The sequence below is a fragment of the Schistocerca serialis genome, chromosome 2 (assembly GCF_023864345.2).
Source record: "Schistocerca serialis cubense isolate TAMUIC-IGC-003099 chromosome 2, iqSchSeri2.2, whole genome shotgun sequence".
Lineage (NCBI taxonomy): Eukaryota > Metazoa > Arthropoda > Insecta > Orthoptera > Acrididae > Schistocerca > Schistocerca serialis.
The window spans coordinates 875,265,760-875,291,443 of NC_064639.1; the positions used below are offsets into that span (position 1 = coordinate 875,265,760).

The 25,684-nt window shown below is 45.2% G+C and overlaps 1 protein-coding gene across 3 annotated transcripts in view; it reads right to left on the minus strand.

The window, feature by feature from the left end:
- LOC126458199 (NAD kinase-like) overlaps positions 1 to 25,684 on the minus strand; it is a 517,930-nt gene that overhangs the window by 345,516 nt on the left and 146,730 nt on the right. The window contains exon 1 of one of the 3 annotated variants that reach the window (XM_050095091.1): positions 2,986 to 3,042. The exons of 1 other annotated variant lie outside the window; for it this stretch is intronic. The gene's annotated coding sequence lies outside the window, so the exon portion shown is untranslated. Of the gene's footprint in view, positions 1 to 2,832; positions 2,945 to 2,985; positions 3,043 to 25,684 lie in introns of those variants that run through there. One more of the 3 variants, XM_050095092.1, reaches the window with a different exon arrangement.

A 25,684-nucleotide genomic window follows, 5' to 3' on the forward strand; every position in this document is an offset into this window, starting at 1 on the left:
GTGGCCTACCGGGACCATCCGACCGCCGTCTCATCCTCCGTGGAGGACGTGGATAGGAGGGGCGTGGGGTCAGCACACCGCTCTCCCAGTCGTTATGATGGTATTCTTGACCGAAGCCGCTACTATTCGGTCGAGTAGCTCCTCAATTGGCACCACGAGGCTGAGTGCACCCCGAAAAATGGCAACAGCGCATGGCGGCCTGGGTGGTCACCCATCCAAGTGCCGACCACACCCAACAGCGCTTAACTTCGTTGATATCACGTAAACCCGTGTATCCACTATGGCAAGGCCGTTGCCAAAAAGAAACTAAACAGGTTTCAAAACTAAACTACGTTAAGATGTGCCTGAAACGAAATGTTTACAATTAGTGTGTTTTACTAGTTTTGGCTTATGGCAGAGAAAGGTGGACTTTTAACAATCAGTAATCATAATGTCAGATTAGTTTCCCATACCTGAGTTACAATGAAGCTCATATGTATTTGCTGCCATCGGACACAGCGTTTAAGGATTATTAAGCTCATGACATTAATACGTTAGCGACGTGTTTCTGGTAACCAGTGGTCATCATCAGACATGAAGGGATACAAGGCCTTAATAGTAATTGTAGCGTAAACTTGACTATCGCTAATTTCCTGCGTTGCCACTGTCTTAATAATATTTAAACGTCGTGACTGGTTTCAGTGGATACTTATATTCCTTAAGGACTTTTGGTGCGAACCCCATTCAAAAACTGAAGATCCCTCAGGAAGAGTGAGATACATATACTGAATTTACAGAGAGGCAGGAGAGAAGCAAATGCATCAGGGAAGAGACTGGAGAAGAAGATGTAGTTATGACTATGAATGAAATGGAATTGGAAGGTGGTTAGATGATACTAAGCTACAAGCAGGAGCGAAGTGTATCAGTATACCTGAAGATCGTAATGGAGAAGTATGGATAAAGGCTTTAAGCAGTCATGGCTGTCGAACTCACGATGATGAGGACCTAAAGCTGGTAGTATTTGGTTTGTTATATGGCAGAGTAACACACATTGTGTAGGCTGTAATGCCAGAGTTTGTCTATCTCCACTCAGTATGACAAAACAAGGATATAACTTAAATCATCTTTCAGAAGATACGTGTGCTTACACAGACGAATCAGTATTTAAAAAAAAGAAAAAAACTGTCAACAGCTTCGATATACTTAAATGAAAGATACACACTGCGCTGTCTTACAGTATATTCACAACCAGTTTTGATCATGGATCATCTTTACAGTGGCAAAAATATCTATTGTAACAACTTCATATGACATACAAGCTATTTAATCACTGTGAAGATTGTCTATGATCGAAACCGGTTGTGAATAATACATAAATTGTAAGACAGCACAGTGTATATAGCGCTTTTCTCCAAGCGTATTTAAAAAGTCATGGTGATATAATTGACTTTGGTTATTATAACGGGTGTTAAAGCTCAGTTAAATGAAACAGAAAATAAGCGAAAAAATTAAATTTTTTGTGTTACCCGTAGACTTGTTTATCAAAAAATCAACACAAAAATAAGAAATTTTCGCTTTTTATAAAAAAAACCCTAAAATTGCCTGCTCGTTGTTTCTCTACAGGTAGACGAATGAATTACAGTACTCTAATGTTTTAATTTGTCCGCAGCTCGTGGTCTCGCGGTAGCGTTCTCGCTTCCCGAGCACGGGATCCCGGGTTCGATTCCCGGCGGGTCTGGGATTTTCTCCGGCCTCGAGATGACTGGGTGGTGGTGTGTCGTCTTCATCATTCATCCCCATTAAGCTCGGAGGAAGGCAATGACAAACCACCTCCGCTACGACCTTGCCTAGTACAGCGGTGCCGGTCTCCTTCATTGTCCCCTACGCTCTGTCAAGGAGTATGGGACTTCATCACCAATGTTTTTCAAAAATGGCTCTGAGCACTATGGGACTCAACATCTGAGGTCATCAGTCCCCTAGAACTTAGAACTACTTAAACCTAACTAAAGTACATCACACACACCCATGCCCGAAGCAGGATTCGAACCTGCGACCGTAGCGGTCACGCAGATCAATGTTTTTATTTGGGTACTAAAAATCGCAATCTGCAATGTGTGTCACTCTGCCATATAACAAATCAAACAATACTAGCTATCAAAAATCACAGATTGAGCCAGAAAAATATGTTTTCAGTCCGCATAAAATGGTTCAAATGGCTGTGAGCACTATGGGACTTAAGTTCTGAGGTCATTAGTCCCCAAGAACTTAGAACTATTTAAACCTAACACATCCATGCCCGTGGCAGGATTCGAACCTGCGCCGTAGCGGTCGCCCGGCTCCAGACTGTAGCGCCTAGAACCGCTCGGCCACTCCGGCCGGCTCAGTTCGCATCTTTAACTTACGAGACAAACTGAGTGATCATGTCAATATGTTGCAACAAAAGCTAAGCTTATAGGAAAGACATTTTATCTACATAAGAAAAAAACCTGTAATCTGGTAAAGAACATTTAAGGCAGTGTCTGAAAGGTGTGAATAATACGTATGGCTGCACAAATGGTTATGTCGTGGGGTTACTAGGTGCAGAGGTGCTGTTGCTCATAATTCAACAGTGTCGCAGAGCTCTCCAAGAATCGTTAAGAGAATAATGGAGAATTGGAAAGTGTGCCGGCGGGCGGAGTACGTGCAAGTAGAATACCACGGCCGGCGTCTCCTTGGCGAGGCGCTGCAAGGTTGGCGGGCAGATAAGAGCCGTCAGCTGACTGCGGGAGCGCTCCTCGCCCGGGCCCTTCTCACAGATAGTGGGGCAGGAGGGGTTAGGAGACCGGGACACGGTGTGAGGCGAGCCTGGCTTACCACAGGAAGTGCCGGTCCGGCCCGCGAGCTGGCGCGTGCGACGCCACGGACTCGCCCCTCGCACACGCATCCCCCTCGCAGGCGGACACCCGACCCGCGCACGCACTGCTGCAGGCGCAGCCGCGGCGGCCCGCTGGCCGTGACGTCACGCACCTGTTGGCGTCGCGCAGCGCGGAGGCCCTGGCGCGCAGGCGGCGGCACAGCGTCAGCATCTGTGGGCCGGCGAGTGCGCGCCGCCGCGCCGGGGCCAGGCCGGCGCTGATAGCGCGCGCTATCAGCCGACCCCGCCTCGCCAGCGACCTCTGTGTGAGCCGCCAGAGGCCGGACGCTCCCGCGCGCGGCCCCTCGCTCGTCACGAGCGACCCTAGCAGGCCAGCTACTGTCTCTCTATCGTCAAACGAGCTTCTGACACCAAGTCGACATTATCTGTGTTTTTGTCCTATTGACTAGTATTTATTTACATTTAGAGCTTCCGTATTTCTTTACTGCACAAGTTTTTGTGAAAGCCGAGGCTCTAGTAACAAATACCCCGTAGCTACAACCCAAGGAAGGAGCCTTACAGCAGACACCCGGTCACGAGAAGACTCTACTTCGTAAAGCGAAGTCCGCTTCTAACCGACACGAGTGGACAGCCTCACGTCTTTCATGTCCAAGTTTCAGCCACTGGTGGGGCGTACACATAGTTACGGCCCACCATCTCTCATTGTTCTTTCACTCAACCATCCCCTGGTGGCTTTCATTTAATCACGCAGCATTGGGGTCTGCTGTCTTCTCCAGGCAACTCTCACGAATTGCCGATAGATGTAAACGCCTGATGTTAGCGTTTTGCACACTAAGTCCCTTTTCAGAAACGGGCTTAGGCAAACTTCGCCCAGATGTTGTTATTACCTGGAATCCACGTCCCTCTCGCACTCAAAAGTAACGGTAAAACCACAGGTTTTGCAGTTCAAATGGCTCTGAGCACTATGGGACTTAACATCTGTGGTCATCAGTCCCCTAGAACTTAGAACTACTTAAACCTAACTAACCTAAGGACATCACACACATCTATGCCCGAGGCAGGATTCGAACCTGCGATCTTAGCAGTCGCGCGGTTCCGGACTGAGCGCCTAGGGTTTTGCAGTTAATGAATGCTTTTGCTGGATTGCATTCAGCACCTCCTGTGCAGAATACTTATGCACTTTGATATTATGAGCCCTGTGTAAGCTCCCCTCATATTCATAACTGACAGTCGCATACCCAGATCCTGGGTTTCCGTCGATATCACGGAAGACCATCAGATGAGGGACATATCGGTTGGAATTTCGTTGCCCGCATCTCGTGGTCGTGCGGTAGCGTTCTCGCTTCCCACGCCCGGGTTCCCGGGTTCGATTCCCGGCGGGGTCAGGGATTTTCTCTGCCTCGTGATGGCTGGGTGTTGTGTGCTGTCCTTAGGTTAGTTAGGTTTAAGTAGTTCTAAGTTCTAGGGGACTGATGACCAAAGATGTTAAGTCCCATAGTGCTCAGAGCCATTTGAACCATTTTTGGAATTTCGCAAGGTGTAGGCGGGGGCTTCAGTGACGATGTAGCCCTTGGTGGTAAGGCCAGCTTTGACAGTCGATGTGATTGTATCATGGCGATCGATCCTGTCAAAGTGCGTCAGTAGACACCTTTGCAAGGTAGTCTCACGCCTATTTCGACAAGGCCCTCCTGCTCTACAGTTTGCATTGGGGCCTCTGATGTAGGGGGGGAGTGGGCTGGTCGGGAGAACGCCTATGCGCAGATGGATTGCACCAACATATTCTCTCCAGCTCCAAAATGGGGTGGGTCATTAATACACTGACTGCAGGCACTCTCTAAATGGCTGTACTGTAGGCCCCTTCCTAGCGCAGTCGAATGAAGACATTTCCGCCAGAAATCCGTTACACCTTCCACCGTAGGAGGCACCTATACAGTCCCCATCTTCACGATGTTTCTCAAGCGCGCCACCAACCTTACCGCTGTACCTGTTCCCATAACTGCTGCTATTTGCCTATCCGCACTAGGCAATAGATTTTGTAGGCGTCTTAAGGTCGAGCCTACTAGCACCTGCACCGATGGCACACCAAGCCGTCCATCCCTTTGCTTGGCATGAAAGAACGGAATGGGCGTGGTTTTCTGCAAGTGAAGTATCTGCTTCAGGAACCCTCTAATCATGACATCAACATACATTAACTTCTTTTTTGTTATATTACTATGCTGCAGCGAATGCAGCAACCTGGGCACAAGATACGTATGCAGCACTGTCAACTTCAGCCAAGGCTTTGACACACTCTAGCGACTGCCTCTCTATCATCATTTTTAAAACGAGCTTCTGACAAGAAGCGAACGATATCTGTGTTTTCGTCTGACTGACTAGTGTTTATTTACATTTAGAGCTTTTGTGAAAACCGACACTCGAGTGACGAGTAAATATCGATACACCTGTAATCAGAAAAGAAATTTCATTCTGTCTTAAGAGCTTGCAAATAATTCGATCCTACCCAGCAGTGACAACACCATAGAGCAGATTTTAGTGGTTGTTTATTCTTTTCGTTTATATTTAGTGTGCAACCCAATATCAGTACCGAATGGTTCAAATGGCTCTGAGCACTATGGGACTTAACATCCGGGGTCATCAGTCCCCTAGACTTAGAACTACTTAAACCTAACTAACCTAAGGACATCACTCACATCCATTCGCGAGGCAGGATTCGAACCTGCGACCGTAGCAGCAGCGCGGTTCCGGACTGAAGCGCCTAGAACCGCTCGCCCACAACGGCCGGCTATCAGTACCGAGCGAGGTGGCGCAGTGGTTAGCACACTGGACTCGCGTTCGGGAGGACGACGTTTCAAAACCACGTTCGGCCATCCTGATGTAGGTTTCCCGTGATTTCCCTAGATCGTTTCAGGCAAATGCCGGGATGGTTCCTTTGAAAGGATACGGCCGACGTCCTTCCCCGTCCTTCCCTAATCTGATGAGCCCGAAGATCTCATTGTTTGGTCCCCTCCCCCAAATTGACCAACCAACCCAACATCAGTAACGCCAAAGTCAGTTAATTTTCTTTTTTACAGGGATCTGCTTGTTCTTTACCAGCTAGTCCAGGCTGCTTTGTTCATATTTGTTGCGAATTTGTACACATTTTTATACAGTACGATACACAAGGGGAATCTGCTGCTGGCAGATTTGGTAAAGTCAGCATCGCACATGGGGTGCAGGCGACGCTGACTATTTGTAACATCGTACCAAGGATCGATCGCAGTTCTCTGGTTTGCAGCAGCATGGAAGGTCTAAACCAAGGCTCAGATGATTCTGTGACGTCATCGGACGCGAATTTCTCAACCTACGCAGTCAAGTGCAGAATTGTAGGATTCCGTTAGTTAAGTCAGGCATGAGGTACGCGCAGGAAGCGGCTAATAGCGGAGTACTTGTGGCGCGTACACAGAGGCTTTTTAGGAGAGATGAATTGCCTCCCGAAATCGTATACACAGCCACATTATTCTCACAGATTGCTCGTCCCCACAGATTGGAAAATGGAAAAGGTTAGTTGGTATCAGTAAACAGCAGCAGCATCTAAGGTAAGGCCTCAGAATTAGAATCGCTTATTGAAGGTTATTGAAGGGTCTAATGCCCAGAAAGTACTAGGAACAGATATATGGTTGGAACCAGAAGTGAACAGCTACGAAATCCTAAATTCAGATTGGAATATTCATCGTGAGGACAGGTTAGTCGTCAATGGTTGCGGTGGCTTTATTGCAGTGAAGAATTAGATAATATCTACCGAGGTTATCACCGATTCCAGATGTGAGCTAATCTGGGTAAGTTAAGCATCAAACGATGGTAGGTCATCTGTGTAAAGAACTACAGTAGTACAGCGCTTTAGAGAGAACTTTCAGGAGTCCGTGAACGATTACAACTGGGCAGATATGAATTAGGAGTGTCATGTTATCGAAACTGGTGCCAGAGACATGGATTCATAAGTCATTATTCTGAATTCCTTTTCCGAAAATTTCTTCGATCAGATAGAGAACTAACTCGTGAATGTAAAGTCTTAGACCTCCTAGAAACAAACAGACTTCAACTTATCATCAAATCAGTTCACGTAGAGCAGGGTGTCACTGGTCATAACACAGTGATAGCAACTCTGACTGCAGGTGTTAGTAGGAATGTTACGGTAAGAGGGTAAATATTTTTGCCAACAGATTGACAGGATACAAATTTCAGAATATCTAAGTTGTCAATATCAAATATTCAGTGCTGGGGACGAAGATGTAGAGTGCAAATGGAAAAAAAAATCAGAAGCTTCGTTCAATTAAATTCCGAGCAAGGTCTTAAGGCTGCGAAAGACCCAACGTGGTTTAATACCCGGTGGACTACTTAAATAAAGAGACCCTCACCAAGAAGATGAACGAGGCGAAATTTAAAGCGACGAGAGCAGTGGCAGAAGCGTTCAGTGAATCTGAAATTAAAATTCGCTTTGGACGTCGGCACTCAGGTAACGCCGTTTTTCTAAACTTGGATTCAAGACTTCCTTGCAGACTAAAATAAACATATCGCTCTTAACGGAACAAAATCGACAGATGGTTCAAATGGCTCTAAGCACAACGGGACTTAACATTTGAGGTCATCAGTCCCCTAGACTTAGAACTACTTAAACCTAACTAACGTAAGGACATCACACGCAGCGATGCCCGAGGCATGATTCGAACCTGCGACCGTCGCAGCAGCGCGGTTCCAGACTGAAGCGCAAAGAACCGCTCGTCCACAGCGGCCGGCAAAAATCGACAGATGGCAAGGTAATTTTGAGGGTACCCAATATATAATACAAGTATATATATAATGATTTTATGATCTAGTATAATGCGTAGGAAGCTTTTTAAGGCTGTTCGCAGATGATACGGTTGTCTACAAGAAGGTAGCACAGCCAGAAGGAAGTGTCGATTTGCATAAAGACCTTCAGAGGATGGATGAATGGCGCAGCGACTGGGAGTTGATCCTGGACGTAAAAAATGTAACATATTGCGCACACACAGAAAAAGAAATCCACTACTGTACAACTGCACTGTTGATGATAAATTGCTGGATACAGTAACCACCGTACAATATCTAGGAGTACCTGTACGGAGCGACCTTTAGTGGAATGACCACATTAAAAAATAGCAGAAAAATCAGGTGTCAGACTGAGATTCCCAGAGAGGACCTCTACATCTACGTGATTACTCTGCTATTCACAATTAAATTGGCAAATGGTTCATTGATCCACCTTCAAGCTGTCTCTACCGTTCCACTCTCGAACGGCGCGCGGGAAAAACGAGCACTTAATTTTTTCTGTCCGAGCCCTGATTTCTCTTAGTTTATCGTGATGATCATTTCTCCCTACGTTGGTAGGTGCCAACAGAATGTTTTCGCAATCGGAGGAGAAAACTGGCGATTGAAATTTTATGAGAAGATCTCGTCGCAAAGAAAAACGCCTTTGTTTTAATGATTGCCACTCCAATACACCTATCATGTCTGTGGCACTATCTCCCCTATTTCGCAATAGTACAAAACCAGCCAATCTCCTTTCAACTTTTTCGATGTCATCCGTCAGTCCCACCTGATGCGGATCCCATATACCGCACGGCAGTACTTCAGAATAAGGCGGACAAGTGTGGTGTAAGCAGTCTCTCTAGTAGATCTGTTGCTCCTTGTAAGTGTTCTGCCAATGAATCACAGTCTTTGACTTGCTCTATCCACAATATTATCTATGTGATCGTTACAATTTAGGCTGTATTGTATGTTATCCGGGGGTCTAGAAATGACGAGATCCCGCCGCAGCCGCAGTGGTCCACAACCACACCACGACTACCGCAGTCCACTCCACCCCTCTGCCGCCCCACACCGAACCACTCTTGCAGGGTTATTTTGCGGTTCGGCCCCCAGGAAACGTCTCACACCAGACGAGTGTAGCCCCTATGTCTGCGTGGTAGAGTAATGGTGGTGTACGCGTACGTGAAGAACGTGTTTGCGCAGCAATCTCCGACATGGTGTAGCTGAGGCGGAATAAGGGGAACCAGCCCGCATTCGCCGAGGCAGATGGAAAGCCGCCTAAAAAACGATCCACAGACTGGCCGGCTCACCGGACCTCGACACAAGTATAAGGCTGACTTAACAACAGCAAGTTACACCACACGGGACGGACATTAGAGAACATTAGACACATTTTCTAGTGTCTGTCCTATGTGATATAACCTGTTGTTGTTAAGTCAGCCATATACCGCTTTGATTACTGCAGGGACAGTTTTGTTAATGGATTAGCGCCTGTACTTGCCACTCTTACAGCACGTATGGTTTGAAAATGGACAGCAGGCCTCTGTGGCCGAGCGGTTCTAGGCGCTTCAGTCCGGAACCGTGCGACTGCTATGGTGGCAGGTTCGAATCCTGCCTCGGGCATGGATGTTTGTGATGTCCTTAGGTTGGTTAGGTTTAAGTAGTTCTAAGTTCTAGGGGACTGATGACCTCAGATGTTAAGTCCCATAGTGCTCAGAGCCATTTGAACCATTTTGAAAATGGGCAGAGGTGTCAGAACCTAATCACCATCAAGAAATAAAAAATAGCTACTTCTCAATGCAACTTATGACGAAGCTACAACCATTTATTTCAATTACAAGACAAGCTGCAGACATTTTTCACCTGCAGCATGCTGAAAATTCCTAAATGTCCCTTTTTTATGAATTGGCAGTTTCAATAATTCGGTTTCTCAGATACTGAAGAGTATTTGCCACAGTTGTGACAAAGGCCGTCTTTTATGTACTCCTACAGAAAAAAGAATTGCAAGGTGTGAGGTCTGGTGACCAGGGAGGCCAAAAGCAATGAACAAGATCTTGTTATCCACCTCTTCCAGTCCAACATTGTGTGATGGTGTCGTTAAAATAACGCCGCACCTCAAGGTGAAAGTGTGGTGGGGCACCATCGTCCATAAAAATGAAACACTGGAGTCTTCGTGAAGTTGAGGGAGCAACCAATTCTGACCATATGCAGGTATGACATTCCTGTCACAGTTTCCTCTGCAACAAAGAAAGATCCACAAACTTAGTGAACGTAAACGGCACAAAAGACATCCAGTTTCGGTGAGTCTCTTTCATGTTCGACGGCGACACCGGGATTCTGTGGCCGCTCAATTCTTATATTATGGCGGTTTACTTTACCCCACACATGAAACGCCAACTCATCCCTAAAGATGAATGGTTCGGGAAAAGTGTCCTCTGAAATACTCTGGAGAACTGAAATGGAAAATTGGTACCTTCTTTTACGTAGCCGGAACGCAATTGCTGCAGTAACTACAACTTGTAAGTCTTCATATACAGACGTCGTTTCTAAATACGCCACACCGTTCTTTGACGAAGTTCAAATTCCTAGCTTGCCCATCTTGTGGACTTCAGAGGGCTCCGTGTGAACGCGTCTCGGATACGCTCGACATTTTCATCGGACGTGCGTGGCCGACTTGTGCTCTTCCCTTTACATACGCAACCAGCTTCCAAGAATTTTTTATGTCCATCATAAATCTGCTTGTGCAGCGACGGCTTCTCGCTGAATAGACGTTGAAATGTACGTTGCCACTGAACAATGGATTGAGTTCGCGCACATTCCAACACAAAATGATTTGTCTTGTGGTGTAGTGTTGCTAGAAACAAACATAAGCTCAGCTGTGTCAATACTGTGAATCTTCTCCTATCCACTGATGCGTGCAACGTGTTTCAAACTTTCATAGTTGGTCTGTAATAAACAACTGAAATCTTTTCTTTCTTTTTGAGTCACCCTGAATACTACATATGCGATATGCGGAGAAATGTATCGATAAACCATTGTTCAGTTCATGATGATTCCTGACTATACCTCACTACTGATGTATGGTTATCATTATTACTGTTGTTCCTTTCCAAACAACAATGATTTGTTGTAGTGTAGCGCAAGAACGTAGGTATTTTGATGGGCCACTTCCTGTTCGCAGCAACAGCGCTAGTCTGCGAAGTGCTGCTTCCTGCAAGGCCGTTTCGAAAGTTTACTTCGCACATAACTGGGAAACATTTGCTTTCACGGAAAGGTCTCTAGCCCTTAAGCCAGCTTAGTACGGCTCTACCACAGACTACTTACGTTGTGGGAAGTCTGACCAATAACTTCCAGCCTGGACAGAAACCGGAAACTTGCTCTGGCGTTCACAACAGCCAAGAGGTGCAGCCCACGGGCGTGCTCACGAGCGGCTTGTTACAGGCCATCCAGTTATAGGATGCTTGGGGATATACTACATTATTTAACGCAAATCGGCGATGGATCTCTACCCTTCCAGAAACCAAAATTTGTTCTCCGCCTCTAATGAGCTCATCATCGACGGGACGTTAAACTCTGACCTTCCTTCCGTTTTTGTCTTCACGCTCTCGTACCGGCTAAAAATATTAGTCGTAGTTTCTGAGACTTAATATTTCGAGGGAAGAAATAATTCAACGGCGAAAACTGAAAACCCACATGTTCCGCTTTACTCGAGCGGTCGCGTTAATCGTTCGGCTATCCGAGCACACTTTCTGTCCGACCCAAATTCTGAACTTATCGCCCCTGTCCATTTAGCTCGTCTGTTCGCAGCCTTTCCTGAATTCCCACAAGAGGTTCGGGCCCTACTGTTCATCCGGGGATATCCTAGCACTCAAGCTTACGCCTGTACAGGACTTCTGACAGTTAGTTCATTACGTGAAAGTACACACGTTAGGATCATGTACCGTCTGTATGATTGCGACCCAAAGCATGCTGGCTCGTTGTCCCAGGGCAGCGAAAGTGGCGAGGAGGCTCCCCTTCAAAGTGACTGCGTCTGGCGGCCCGCCCGAGGAATTACCGGCCGACTCATTTAGGGCACCTGGCGCCGCTTGACGCAACACGGGACGCACATTACGTCGCTCAGCCCAAGGACGGCGGGTGTCACTGTCGCCTGCACAAGAAAGGGCACCTTGCCCCTGTTGCAGGGGCCGGTGACAATGCGCGTCGTCTTAAGGCAGCACCACCAACCGGAGGAGGAGGAGGAGGAAGAGAGAGAGAGAGAGAGAGAGAGAGAGAGAGAGAGAGAAGAGGGGGGGGGCGAGTAGAGATGAGGCATACAGGCCCTGGTCGCATCTGACTGGCTTCGATGCAGAGATTTTCACTGCTGAGGTTTCAAGGCATACCAGAACGGCTACCACACCAGTCCACTTTGGGACAGGTTTTACTGCCGTAATTATTACAAGAGCAACAGCTGTCTGCTTGGAACTTTCATGTTCGTGTATGTGTATGTGTGTGTGTATTTTAAGACGCTCAACGGGGTCTTTTCTAAAATAATCCGACGCCAAGGCGGTTTTACAAGAAAACGCAAAAGAGCGGACTCACTCCTCTCACTGTAATAAACATTCTTGACACAAAAATGCGACGCACCACGAAGGAATTATCCGAATGACACGGAAATAGGTAGCTGTGAGATATATGTGCAGACAAACAAAGGATTACAATTTCAGAAGAAGTGGATGATTTATTCAAGAGATAGTTTCGCAAATTGGTAAAAACAAAAACGCATTTATCCGCCCGTGGCCCTAATGCAAGAAATCATTCGGCGTGAAATTAATTGACAGAGTCGCCGGATGTCCTATTGTGCGGTATCAGGCGTGAATCTGTCCAATTGGCGCCTTAGATCGTCAAACCCGAGCTGTTTCGAGGGCCCATCCCATAATACTCCAAACGTTCTCATTTGGGGGCGACCTTGGTTGTCAAGGCAGGATTCGGCGACCACGAAGTTAAGCAGTAGAGAATCTCGCCGTGTGCGGGCGGACATTATCTTGCTGAAACGTAAGCCCAGGACGGCTTGCCATGCTGGGCAACAAAACAGTTGTCGGGCCGCATGGCAGGCGACAGTCACGGTGTTATCCCACCGCTGTCGAGGGCGTTTCCAGACACGTCTTCGGTTATCATAAGGGCTCAATTCGAAGAGGGACTCATCACTGAAGGAAATTCTATTTCAGTAAATGAGATTTCAGGCCGAAGACGTGTTTAGAGACGCTCTGGGCAATGGTGGGATGCCAGCTGAGTGTCACCCTCCTACGGCTCGACAATCCGGAGTGATGGTGGGTGGTGCCATTTATTTTCATAACAGGAGCCCTTTGCTTGTCATCCGCGGCGCTCTTACAGCACAGCAGTACATCGACGTTACTCTACACCTAGTTTTGTTGCCCTTCATGGCAAGATATCCTGCGATTACATTTCAGCAGGCAGGGCCCTCCAAACAGCTCAGGATTTTGACGATCTAACGCGCAAATTGGACAGAATTTGGTACGATATCCCTCAGGAGGTCATCCAGCAATTCTACCAATCAGTGACAAGCCGAATAACTGTTTGCATAGGGGCCAGATGTGGACCAACGCGTTATTGACTTCCTCAATTTGCGAAACCCTTTCTCTTGGAAAAATCATCTCATTTTGGTGAACCGATAATAATTCATTTGTCGGTACATCACATCTACCGATTTCTGCCCCCATTCGGATAATTTCCTCGCGGCGCGTCGGTTTTTTTCTTTTTCTTGTCTTAGAGTGTACTTCAGGTGAATTCTTGCTTCCTTCGCTGTTTCACATATTTCGCCACAGCATTTCAAACCCTTCCAAATACCTATCGTCTTACTTACTTCTGACTACGTCTCTGTGCCAAATGTAACTACACTCCAAACAAAGCATTCGTAGGTCAGTTCCTATTCCCGCAGTATACGTACGCTGTATCTGCACATCAAAATGACAACTGAGGTATAAAGTCGACAACACCGTGGACATTGAAACGCTGCCAACAACAGTGCGACGTTCGTTGGGACTTTCGCATTACCGCTGGTTATTAAACACTTCGTGGTCAGATATTTTGCCTGTGAACCATTGAGGGCGCCCAAGATAACAGCTACACGTAATATTATTTCTGAAAAGTAACAGAACACTCGCCGCGCTACAAGAACCTCGATATTAAGAATGGAACAACGCAGAGAACAGCGAACGCTCAGTCCGTTGAGAGCATGGATTCCTCCGCCATTCTACGAATAATTTCATCGAAATTAAAAACAGTTTTGTCTGAAGGGTGGCCCAGTAAGTCGTAGTTCACAAGAATCATGGTGTAGAAGATCACAATTTCCACTATTAATTTAGAACGAAACAGCTCCTGTTGTAAGTGGTTTCGTCAGCCACCCGCGTCTGATTTCGGCCTTCAATAATGGCATTAACAAGTAGAAAAAGGATTCAGTACTTACACCATCGTCAGCTGATCAGTGGTTTATGTTGCCCACAATTATACTTAAATGTTTCTGTCATTTTAGTCACTACGAAGTTACTGAAGTAAGTAATTAGAATTATGCGTGAAATCAACCCACGTACATCTTGCAAGCGCATATTTAAGAAACTGGGAATATTAACAATAGGTTCACTCCATCTCGGTCTTTAATAAGGTTAGTGTAACGCGATTCCGCGACTTTAATGTGTCCCATAGAGGCTATTCGTGAAAGTGAAAATGTATCATCTATATCCCTGGCGCATCAAAAAGTATGTAAAGTGAAGTAGTACATGGTGCCTACCTACATGTGGGACTGGAGAAGGCGACACTACCCCGAGACCACAGGCGCCAGGTGTTTGAAACCCTCCCCCGTCTCCCTATTCAACCAGAGCATCACGAAGGCTTCTATTGAAAAAGAGCAAAAGCATTTTGTGTACAAGGGGCCATGCTTCTTATACAGTCCTTTTATATGGATGATCTGGTGAGTTTGAGGCCATGTCGTGCCACAGAACTAAATTTAAGAGAGAGTAAACAGGACAATTTTATGTAAGACAATTCATACTTTCAGATTAGTAATTTTTAAAGGCAGATTATTTTGGTGCCTCAGTGGCAACAATACTTCGTTACTATTTGCAAAGCACTCGTATATCTGTTTGTATAACAAAATAAAAACGGGTGGTATGTCTTATTTGTTGTTGCTGTTGTTGTTGTTGTGGTCTTCAGTCCTGAGACTGGTTTGATGCAGCTCTCCATGCTACTCTATCCTGTGCAAGCTTCTTCATCTCCCAGTACCTACTGCAACCTACATCCTTCTGAATCTGCTTAGTGTATTGATCTCTTGGTCTCCCTCTACGATTTTTACCCTCCACGCTGCCCTCCAATGCTAAATTTGTGATCCCTTGATGCCTCAGACATATCCTACCAACCGATCCCTTCTTCTAGTCAAGTTGTGCCACAAACTTCTCTTCTCCCCAATCCTATTCAATACCTCCTCATTAGTTACGTGATCTACCCACCTTATCTTCAGCATTCTTCTGTAGCACCACATTTCGAAAGCTTCTATTCTCTTCTTGTCCAAACTGGTTATCGTCCATGTTTCACTTCCATACATGGCTACACTCCATACAAATACTTTCAGAAACGACTTCCTGACACTTAAATCTATACTCGATGTTAACAAATTTCTCTTCTTCAGAAACGATTTCCTTGCCATTGCCAGTCTACATTTTATATTCTCTCTACTTCGACCATCATCAGTTATTTTACTCCCTAAATAGCAAAACTCCTTTACTACTTTAAGTGTCTCATTTCCTAATGTAATCCCCTCAGCATCACCCGATTTAATTTGACTACATTCCATTATCCTCGTTTTGCTTTTGTTGATGTTCATCTTATATCCTCCTTTCAAGACACTGTCCATTCCGTTCAACTGCTCTTACAAGTCCTTTACTATCTGTGACAGAATTACAATGTCATCGGCGAACCTCAAAGTTTTTACTTCTTCTCCATGAATTTTAATACCTACTCCGAATTTTTCTTTTGTTTCCTTTACTGCTTGCTCAATATACAGATTGAATAACATCGGGGAGAGGCTACAACCCTGTCTGACTCCTTTCCCAACCACTGCTTCCCTTTCATGCCCCTCGACTCTTATAACTGCCATCTGGTTTCTGTACAAATTGTAAATAGCCTTTCGCTCCCTGTATTTTACCCCTGCCACCTTAAGAATTTGAAAGAGAGTATTCCAGTTAACGTTATCAAAAGCTTTCTCTAAGTCTACAAATGCTAGAAACGTAGGTTTGCCATTTCTTAATGTTTCTTCTAAGATAAGTCGTAAGGTTAGTATTGCCTCACGTGTTCCAACATTTCTACGGAATCCAAACTGATCTTCCCCGAGGTCCGCTTCTACCAGTTTTTCCATTCGTCTGTAAAGAATTCGCGTTAGTATTTTGCAGCTGTGACTTATTAAACTGATAGTTCGGTAATTTTCACATCTGTGAACACCTGCTTTCTTTGGGATTGGAATTATTATATTCTTCTTGAAGTCTGTGGGTATTTCGCCTGTCTCATACATCTTGCTCACCAGATGGTAGAGTTTTGTCATGACTGGCTCTCCCAAGGCCATCAGTAGTTCTAATGGAATGTTGTCTACTCCCGGGGCCTTGTTTCGACTCGGGTCTTTCAGTGCTCTGTCAAACTCTTCACGCAGTATCTTATCTCCCATTTCATCTTCATCTACATCCTCTTCCATTTCCATAATATTGTCCTCAAGTACATCGCCCTTGTATAAACCCTCTATATACTCCTTCCACCTTTCTGCCTTCCTTTCTTTGCTTAGAACTGGGTTGCCATCTGAGCTCTTGATATTCATACAAGTGGTTCTCTTCTCTCCATAGGTCTCTTTAATTTTCCTGTAGGCAGTATCTATCTTACCCCTAGTGAGACAAGCCTCTACATCCTTACATTTGTCCTCTAGCCATCCCTGCTTAGCCATTTTGCACTTCCTGTCGATCTCATTTTTGAGACGTTTGTATTCCTTTTTGCCTGCTTCATTTACTGCATTTTTATATTTTCTCCTTTCATCAATTAAATTCAATATTTCTTCTGTTAGCCAAGGATTTCTATTAGCCGTCGTCTTTTAACCTACTTGATCCTCTGCTGCCTTCACTACTTCATCCCTCAGAGCTACCCATTCTTCTTCTACTGTATTTCTTTCCCCCATTCCTGTCAATTGTTCCCTTATGCTCTCCCTGAAACTCTCTACAACCTCTGGTTCTTTCAGTTTATCCAGGTCCCATCTCCTTAAATTCCCGCCTTTTTGCAGTTTCTTCAGTTTCAATCTACAGCTCATAACCAATAGATTGTGGTCAGAATCCACATCTGCCCCTGGAAATGTCTTACAATTTAAAACCTGGTTCCTAAATCTTTGTCTTACCATTATGTAATCTATCTGATACCTTTTAGTATCTCCAGGATTCTTCCAGGTACACAACCTTCTTTCATGATTCTTGAACCAAGTGTTAGCTATGATTAAGTTATGCTCTGTGCAAAATTCTACAAGGCGGCTTCCTCTTTCATTTCTTCCCCCCAATCCATATTCACCTACTATGTTTCCTTCTCTCCCTTTTCCTACTGACGAATTCCAGTCACTCATGACTATTAAATTTTCTGTCTTACCATTATGTAATCTATCTGATACCTTTTAGTATCTCCAGGATTCTTCCAGGTATACAACCTTCTTTCATGATTCTTGAACCAAGTGTTAGCTATGATTAAGTTATGCTCTGTGCAAAATTCTACAAGGCGGCTTCCTCTTTCATTTCTTCCCCCCAATCCATATTCACCTACTATGTTTCCTTCTCTCCCTTTTCCTACTGACGAATTCCAGTCACTCATGACTATTAAATTTTCGTCTCCCTTCACTTCCTGAATAATTTCTTTTATCTCGTCATACATTTCATCTATTTCCTCATCATCTGCAGAGCTAGTTGGCATATAAACTTGTACTACTGTAGTAGGCATGGGCTTTGTGTCTATCTTGGCCACAATAATGCGTTCACTATGCTGTTTGTAGTAGCTAACCCGCACTCCTATTTTTTTATTCATTATTAAACCTACTCCTGCATTACCCCTATTTGATTTTGTATTTATAACCCTGTAATCACCTGACCAATAGTCTTGTTCCTCCTGCCACCGAACTTCACTAATTCCCGCTATATCTAACTTTAACCTATCCATTTCCCTTTTTAAATTTTCTAACCTACCTGCCCGATTAAGGGATCTGACATTCCACGCTCCGATCCGCAGAATGCCAGTTTTCTTTCTCCTGATAACTGTGTCTTTTATTTAACGATCTGAAATAATATCTCCATATGATTACATCCAGTGTAGCCAACCAGTCAAGAAATAAAATTAGAAAATATTGACAAAAAATACTTTGTTTCAATAATGTTAGGTTGCCTTGAAAATTAAAAATTGACACAGAAAAAATCTCAACAGTTGAGTAACTCCTGGTAGTGATTCATAAAAACAACCAGCAAAAGTTCCACTGATTAGGACTCATCACAGTGGAGAAACAAAAAATAACTTTTTGAAATTCAAATTAAAAATTGTAATTGAAATTAAAAGCTCTTGTTCAATTTTTATGCCATTTATAACATTTTGTTTGCTTACAAAACTTCACGCAAGTACATGTTCACGGATTTCTTTATTTATTTTTATGCCTTCTATTTTTTTAAAGTCGACTTGGATGATTAAAGTTAAATGAAATGTAATTATATGAAGTGCCTTAATTTACTGTGAGGGGATAATATCGATTCATACTTTTACTGCGCCATTTGATATGCTTATGTATGACTAAGAATGTTTACGCTGGGATCTGTAATTGTAAAGTGGTGATGAATGCCCGAGGCAGGATTCGAACCTGCGACCGTAGCAGTCGCGCGGTTCCGGACTGAAGCGCCTAAAACCGCTCGGTCACCACGGCCGCCGATGAATGTGAGAATTTGTAACGGTGAAGTAACGTAGGTGTGCATAGCTGTTATTTTAAAATTGAAATGTGGACTTCCAGCGTATCGGACGATACCATGATGGCTATACACTGTGTAGCACCACTTATTGTGCTGATGGAGAAGATTGTGTAATGATGTAAACATACTGTCGGAAAAACAGCAGGGAGGGCGGGTCATGAGCCGTGCTTGGATAGCTCAGTCCACAGAGCACTTGCCTGCGAAAGACAAATGTCCAGAGTTCGAGTCTCGGTCCGGCACACAGTTTCAATCTCCCAGAAAGTTTCATATTGCTTACACTCCGCTGCAGAGTGAAAATTTCATTCTGTGTAGGTGTGTTGTTATTCCAAGTATTGCAAATCTTGGTTATAATTGGGCATACTGTTATGTTAGTTGCTGTATCCTAGTATTTTCGGTCCCATCTTTTGCAGATCCGAAGATAGCAACAGAGAAATGCCGAAACTGGTTATCTATATGAATAAATGATTTTAATGATCTTGGAAGCTGAAATTTATTCCGTGTTTTGAAGTACAAGTGAGTACGCCTGTGGTATAGTAAGTCTGTATTCTCCATAGTATTCTAGAATCACTCTGAATGCGTTCTGAAGAAAGCCACAGGGAAATGGTAAACCACTGTTGTGGTTAAATTGCGAAGTCGGGGGGGGGGGGGGGGGGGGTTTGTGTCACTATGGGAACTGTATGCTGGGCAGGTAAAGTGCAGCCATTTTTTTTTTTTTTTTTTTTTTGCTGGGAACAGGCGCCGAAATCAGCGAGCAATACGAGGAAGAGAGAGAGAGAGAGAGAGAGAGAGAGCAGATTGCGGATTCTATGTATTTTGACAGTGTTGAACAAATCTTCACATCCTCCTTGACCGTAGGGTTGCACTGAATCCACTGCCGGGACAAGGAAAAGGCACAGTTCCCGTGAACAGTCTGACAACCAAACAGACCAACGTTACGCAGCAATTGCTAAAGCTACAATCCTACCAATCGCACTGGGCAATGCTAGATCTTCCTTTTAGTACAACCGCAATCACAGTTAGAAACGTGAGAGGATTCTGTAACAAATAGAAAGTATGCGCCCCAGATTCGAGGCGGGGCAAGTGGTCCCCTATTGACACTCCCACAACCTTGTAGACTCCTGTGGACGATTTGGACATGTGTTCCTGTTTTCCCAACACGGGTTTCTTGCTGCTGGGTTGGAGCTTCAGTTCAGGACACAGTTCTCACCTCTGAAAATACAGGGTGTTTATGAATGAATACCGGGGTTTTAACGCTTTATCACATTTATTACATTAAACTTACAGTTATAAATGATGTGTCATGTGAAAGAGCAACTCAAACAGTTTTACCAAGAACCTTATAAATGTTCAATGTGAGCACCATTTGTCACATGGCACAGATCAAGTCTATAGCCGAGTTCTTCCCAAACGTTGATAAGCGTGTCTTCAGTTATTGTAGCAACAGCTGCTTCAATCCGGTTTCTTAATTCAGGGAGGTCTGCTGGTAGCGGAGGCACGTACACACGGTCCTTGATGAAGGAAAAAATCGCATGGCGTTAGGCCTGGTGAACGTGGAGGCCATGCAAAGCAAGCCCTGTCATTGAGCTGGATAGGCCGCAAGGGGCCCAATAATAGGGCTTGCTTTGCATGGCCTCCACGTTCACCCGACCTAACGCCATGCGATTTTTTCCTTTCGGGCTTCATCAAGGATCGTGTTTATGTGTCTCCGCTACCAGCAGACCTCCCTGAATTAGGAAATCGGATTGAAGCAGCTGTTGCTACAATCACTGAAGACACACTTATCAATGTTTGGGAAGAACTCGGCTATACACTTGATCTGTGCCGTGTGAAAAATGGTGCTCACATTGAACGTGTTAAAAACAGTGCTCACATTGAACATTTATAAGGTTCTTGGTAAAACTGTTTGAGTTGCTCTTTCATTTGACGTATCATTTATAACTGTAAGTTTAATATAATAAATACTATAAAGCGTTAAAACCCCGATATTCATTTATAAACAGCCTGTATTATTGCTACACGATCCAGCAAACCTGGTGCTATGTTTCTTTGTTTAATTCCACCAGTAATGCGGTTACAGTGGTAACGTCCGTGCTTAGGACAATGACTCTGGAACGGCACGCTTTTAATGGGTTTGTTGCAGAGCTTCCAGCCGCGCAGAGGGAACAGTGTGGCTACGCCTGGTGAACAGCCGGCGTGGGCAGCGAGCGGTCACGCCTGAGGGGGCATCCGGCACAATGGGTCAGCGGCGGTGGCCGACCGTGGCGGGCACAGACTGCGGACAGTACTGCACAGTACAGTACAGTACAGTACAGTAGCTACGGTAGTACCAGACCACAGCAGGGCAGCCCGCGACAGCGGGACGAGCCAACTGGGCCGCGTTCCACTCAAGGACACGCCAGCCTCGCCCACGGCCTTCTGTCCTGACTCACTGGCATTGGAAAGTCAATACTGATTACCCGGATAATTATACCGCACGCATTATAGAGACCCCCCAGTGGAGAAATGAACTCTCTTGACAGCACAGGCGGGAATGGGGGGAAGGGGGTGGTGCAAGTTTTACGAACGGACATGATATTTATAGCTACTTCGAATGATTTACAGAACAGTGGAGTGGCTGGTAGAAGCCGTAATCAAGGAAGATCAGTCTGGGTTCCAGAGGAATGCATGAATAGGCGAGCCAGTATGGATCCTACGATTTACCTCAGAACAGTCGTTTTCAAACTTTTTGACCCGAACGTAAACACGAAATGGCAATGCCTGTGTTACTAAGCAGTACATTGCAACATTATTTCGGACATGCTTGCATAACACAGGCACTGTTACTTCGATTTATTCTCCAATAGCTAGTCCTTGGTTCTCAATAAATATGTTCTTCGTGGACGTGAGGGTGCAGGTTGAGACACAGCAACGACGACCTGAGGAAGTTTGGGTCTCGCTGTGATTCACGCTCAAATGGGCGTTTAAGGCGACCGATCTCGTAAGGTGGTAAACCTGGGTTCGAGTACGGTCGGACAAAAATTTTCATTGTCATCATTCTATTATATGGCAGGAGGTGGCTCATAATCGCAACTGCGAATACATTTCCTAAGCATAAATACCTGCGGCTCCTTTTCCACATTACATTTGACTCGAATTGTGCGATAAATTAAGTTTCGAAGAAAACGAATATGAGATGTTATTAAATGATAATTAAATGGACACCCTAACTGCAAACAGGCGTTGATGTGCTTCATTGGGGACATGTTGAAAATGTGTGCCCCGACCGTGGTAGATTAATCTGCCACGAGTAATGAGTACGATGGGCAAACATCTATTAGGCGCACTACGAATGTAGTGGTGTGGACATGTTGGGAATGTGGGTCTCACGGGGAGCGTGCAAGGTATAAGTCCCTGCAGTCGCGCTATCGTCTGTGCCCTCGGTGGCTCAGATGGATAGAGCGTCTGCCATGTGAGCAGGAGATCCCGGGTTCGAGTCCAGGTCCGGGGACACATTTTCAACATGTCCCCAATGAAGTACATCAACGCCTGTTTGCAGCTAGGGTGTCTATTTAATTATCATTTCATTTCTAGCAAAGCTGCATGGTCATCAACGGTAACTGTTCTTTCGGGAACAGATACTACCGTCAAGTATAATGAGATGTTACTGCTTTCGGTTCTAGGCGCTCAGTCCTGAACCGCGGGACTGCTACGGTCGCAGGTTCGAATCCTGCCTCGGGCGTGGATGTGTGTGATGTCCTTAGGTTAGTTAGGTTTAATTAGTTCTAAGTTCTAGGCGACTGATGACCTCAGAAGTTAAGTCGCATAGTGCTCAGAGCCATTTTGTTACTGCTTTATTAACTGTCGACATAACACATTATAACACGTTTAAATGTTATTAGACCTTATTCTTGGAACGAATTCGCACCTTTTTGTCCGTGAGCATTCGCGATATATATTTTGTGTTGATTCATGTCTATGCTGCAAAATTCACCTCGCGTAAGTTGCAAAAGGTATCAAAACTCATAAGGCCTTGTTAACTACTACCAGCTGCTCCGATATCATCAAGCTCCAAAACTACAAGCAGTGATGAGGAAAGTAACTCCAGTTTCAATGTGGAGTCTGAAGAACTAAAACAGGAAGACCAGGGTTTAAAGTTCAATCGACGATAATATTTTTGCAGAGAGTGCACAAGCTCGTATTGGGTAATGATGGCGCAGAAACATGTTACCTTCTTTGTTTTTCGCACTCTTTTTTTCTGCATTTGCACATATACATGTTTTACAAGATAAATACTGTGTTTTGCAACCTTCAGTGTCCTTTTCAAAGGTATCATCCAGATATTCGTTCTAATTGATTTAGGAAAACCTGACCTGTACAGTTGGGCGAGTATTTGAAACTGGTACCACCAACGCAAGTCCAGTCCTCTTACCAAATAAACGACTTCTTCTTCTTCTTCTTTTTCTTTTTCCTCCTCCTCCTCCTCCTCCATCACCACCTCTTCACTTACGAAATGTTACACTGCACACATTTACAGGCGTGTAATATACGCCAATCTCCATTACGACAGGACATTCTGAAAAAGGAGTTATACAACGATATTTGCGGATAAATCTAAAGGTATTATCTATACGGTTATATTTTTCCCGCTACGTGGAAAAAAAGTTCACGTCGCGCCATCTGTATACAAATGAAACTAAGCGAACCTAATCTACAGTAATATATTCATGGAAAATCGACATGTAAACCCTTGCCCAAAGTGAAAAATTTGTCGAAATGTATATGTAATCGATTTTCTGAACGTTATTATTCGAGTTGGCACCGAGGCGATGTATTTATACTAATTTCTTCGAACCATTTGTTCTATAACGCGGATCTAAATTTCGAGGTAAGAAAAACCTAGCCAGCAATCTCGAGGTACGCCTTGAAACAAAGGCAGTGTAGCACATTCTCCACCCCGTATGAGGCACGTACCGCAGTACGTCTGGACAGAACTGCCAGCACACGATATGTAGCGGTAGTGTAAGAAACCGGACTCGTTTATTCCGAGCTGCGCTCTGGACAACATTCCATTGTCAGCTGGCGTTAGATGCTGCTGCTGCCCTACAGCCTTGAAGATGTCTGATCATGGCGTTTTTTGTTTTGTCATCATTTGTTTGACGCGTTAATTTGTCGTGTCAGCTGTGGGGTTGTCACACTAATTTCGCTAAAATGTCTGAGAGCTGTGTCTACTGCCTGTGATAGCTGGAGTGGTCACTGCAACAAGTAGATATCTACTAATACCAGTATTTCTGGCCCCTGTTTTGACCACAAACGTGCTAGATTATTCCTACAAATCGGTCAGGGGCCTCTACCGAGCAGCCGAGCCCCGCAACCATTGCCAAAAAGATGGACATACAGAGGTATGCGAATTTGTTGAATGTAGGTGACCCTAATGGATGTACGTATAGCCTGATGCCTTGACTGAGTTATCGATGATTAGGGGCGGGAGTAGGTAAAATTCGATGCCCCCCCCCCCCCCCCCCGATACGGCTTATGAGCTTAACGCCCCCTATGACGGATATCACCATCTACATCAGCAGTGTCATATGCCCCCCACTCCAGGGGCATTGCGCATGGGTCTGGAATTTTATCCACGACATTGGCTCTGAGTCTGGCGATCAGAGGCTTAAGCCACCGCCCCTCCACCCCTAGCTAAGACAAACAGTTGTGTTGAAAATTTTTCTACCGTAAGCATCAAAAGCAGTTGCCTTAGAGACGAGCGTTACCGCACAGGCGTGCTTTAGCGACCTCGGTTAAGGAGGCGGACACACAGATAAAGATTGGTAGGAGGTGGAACCAAGAGTCGAATATCTGACTCAGTGGGATCTCCCAGATGTGTTTAATAACACTGAGCTCAATTGACATTTGGGACAACGGTTTATTTTTGTGTGTGTAGGGGCGGGGGGGGGGGGGGGAGGGGGAAGGGGGCTCCTTGGTACAGCTCGCCTGTTTGACGCCAGATGCACAAGTTCAGAGACTGCATTCCTACATATTTCGCTCATTACATACGATACCAGACGCCACATTTCGCCCCAAGTAATCCTCCAATACGCCAGACTACCTGTATCACCTGTCTAAGCCGAGTCCTTTTGACGAGTCAGAGATGCCATTTCCTGCGGTACTGGTGCGTGCCGCGACCCATCAGTCCAAGTGATGTTTTCCCTTGCTTCGATCTGCATCTGCCATCTTCGACCTCAAGTGATTTGGGCGAAATCGCGAACACCCTCGGTCAAAGTGGCCATGCCAGCATTTGACCACTGGTTGGTTGGGTTGATTTGGTGGAAGAGGCCAAACAGCGAGGTCATCGGTCTCTTGACCACTGGTCTTACAGCTTAAGAGTACAGTGCTCTAACAACTGACCCCCTTCTCTTGGTGCGGAGTATACGGGTTTGTTTGCGTGGCCACTCCGCAGCAAGCACAGAAACATTAGTTTTGTACATTATCATGTTACACGTTTGTAAATAAACAAAAATCTAGGTTAAAACGATGAGATTAATAGGTATACCTGTTAAGTGCTCACGATTTTAAGCACTGCTGCTCACTATGTTTTGCCTGAGTCCTTTGTCACATGCAGTAAGCAATAACCGAGAGCAGACCGTCGTCACAGTTAGCTTACGGATTCACACGCGGTTGCGGCCGAAGCGGATGGCGCGTCCACACTTTGCGGTACATCGGCTGCCGTGAAAGCAGAGATCCGCAGCCACTTTCAGTTTTCACACGCCGCGAGCTCCGTCGACAGCACAGAACAGTACAGTATAGTACAGTACAGCACAGTAAGCACGAGCATAGCGAGAACTGTGCCGCCCATGTCCGAGTGCACTCTTTAAACTAGTCCCACTGGTCCGAAACTCGATAATCGATAATCTTCGCGATAACGACGTTCTGAGAGGCAGCACGTTATAACTTTCAACTGGGACAGTAACGAGTCTGTCATATTTACCGAAGCCTGCAGACAAATGTCCACAAGATAAAAGCATCTGCATAAGGATCTCTTCAATGTGTGCTACTTCGATCA